Here is a 2,297-nt window from a genome sequence, read left to right on the forward strand (position 1 = left end):
TCATTAATATGTATATGACAGGATGGGCTTCCAGCTGGAAAGGAAAGAGGAGTGAAAGCACAGATACAGAGCCTGACATTCATCCTTTAGTTGTTCTGTAGTCGAATATCCAGCTGTAGTTCTAAACCTTTCAACAGCTAAATGTGTGACACAACGTAACAGATGTATCACACAGTGTAACAATCAGCAAAATATGTGACAAACCATGTAAACTGAAAGCACCATAAAATGAAATGCAACAATGTTTATGCCGTGGTCAGTGTATAAAACTTCTCCCTGTAGTACAAAGGTTTTTAAAGCTAAAATAAGTCATGTGCCTCATAATGTATGACAGTTGACAGGCAGGCATCCAATACTAGGTAATTATTTTGCAGATTGCTAGAAGCCTATTCAGTAACCAGATATCAGACTCAAATCCTGTATCTTGTTGTATATGTGCGATAAAGATATTTAAACATTATGTCAACCCCTCCCTACTTTCCCCATCTTCTCAGTGAACAATGTTTTCTCTAAACAGATTTTTTTACTCATTCAAAATGAATGTCTGCAAGTACCTGAAAGTTACAACCATTATTGTTTCTATATTTTACATTATTGTGCATTGATGTATGATGGATTTTATATTAAAATACTGAATACTTCCTTGTTACTTTAACAAACAATAATATCGAACCAATCCAGCTTATATTTGCATTAGTCAATTTTCTTTCTTTCTCCAAGTGTTTCTAAGTTGCTTTCTTACAGTCTGAAGTCAGTGAGCATGTCTGCAACATGACAGCTACTCCCTCAGTAACTAGCCATAATGTTCAAACAGATTAATATATTGATCAGTGAGCACCATAGCGAAAGAAACTCAAATAAACTCTAATGGGAAAAAAGCATACTGTAACAGATTTCACTGGACAAAATAGTAAGGATGTAAAATACAACACCTTTATTGCCTTGGTAGCTAGTGCAGTGGATTGAGGTTATAAGCTGTTTGTTAACGTATTTATGTAGTCCAGGGTTTGATACCCTTAGGCTGACTTGTTGATTTTGTGACTCTGAATAAGCAACTTATCTGGACAGTGCTGAAAAGGGACACCTGTCTAATGGGTTTACCTGCTATTTATTTATTTATTTCAGTTTGATGACCGGGGACGTCCACTGGGCCTAAAAAGAGCCCATTTTCAGTTGAGGCCCGAGGAGAAAAGCTCTAGTAACAATGACAAACATATTAGCATATACACATACAAAGCAAAGAAGTCATACAGCTTTCTGTAAAATTCTACAGTTAAAAAAAAAATCTAGATTCTACAATAATAATAAAATCTAGCAACTGTACAGTCTGAGTCACTAACAGTGAATTATAACTGAAATTTTACATTCCACAATAATAGTAGTAAAAATCTAGCAACAGTACAGTCTAAGGGTCATTAACACTGAATTACAATTGAGGATGAGAAATTGTTGAAAATAAACTATTAACAAAATCTGGAGGTGAAGGAGGAGTATGAGGGCAAATGATATGAGTGCAAAGATGATGCACAGAGTTAGAAGGTGGGTTTTGATATAGGAGGGTCTTATGTGGATAAAATGTGGATTGAATAAATTAAAATAGAATGCAGACAGAAGTGTAGTGCAGCATTTTTATTTTTGAAAAGTTCTGTGAAGGGGTAGGACCTTTAGATCCAAACCTTTAAAGCTCTCTGACAAACACATGGGATTGTAACATGGTATCCAGTCATGACCAACTTGTTACATGTTCAGGAGACTTGTATCAAGAAATTCACTAAAATAACAGAGCAAAGCAAAGCTTGAGACATGTATCTCGACATCCATGTTAGGAAAATGTAGCAAAAGAGTTATGACTGGAGAGACCTGATTCTAATTCTTTGAGTCTGATGAACTTTAGCTGGCATGATGTGTTGGTATAAGGGATGTGAAAGACTCAAAGACAACATTCAGAATGGTACCAGTAACAGTCTATGACTCCCATACTAGAGATATGATGGTACCAGTAACATCCTGTCATCCCATACCAGAGGTATGATGGTACCAGTAACAGCCTGTGACTCCCATACTAGAGCTATGATGGTACCAGTAACATCCTGTCATCCCATACCAGAGGTATAATGGTACCAGTAACAGCCTGTGACTCCCATACAGAGGTATGATGGTACCAGAAACAGCCTATGACTCCCATACTAGAGAAATGATGGTACCAGTAACAACCTGTCATCCCATACCAGAGGCATGATGGTACCAGTAACAGTCTGTGATCCCATACCAGTGGTATGATGGTACCAGTAGCAGCC

Source organism: Protopterus annectens, chromosome 11.part0 (assembly GCF_019279795.1).
Source record: "Protopterus annectens isolate FY-2018-M chromosome 11.part0, PAN1.0, whole genome shotgun sequence".
NCBI classification, from domain to species: domain Eukaryota; kingdom Metazoa; phylum Chordata; order Ceratodontiformes; family Protopteridae; genus Protopterus; species Protopterus annectens.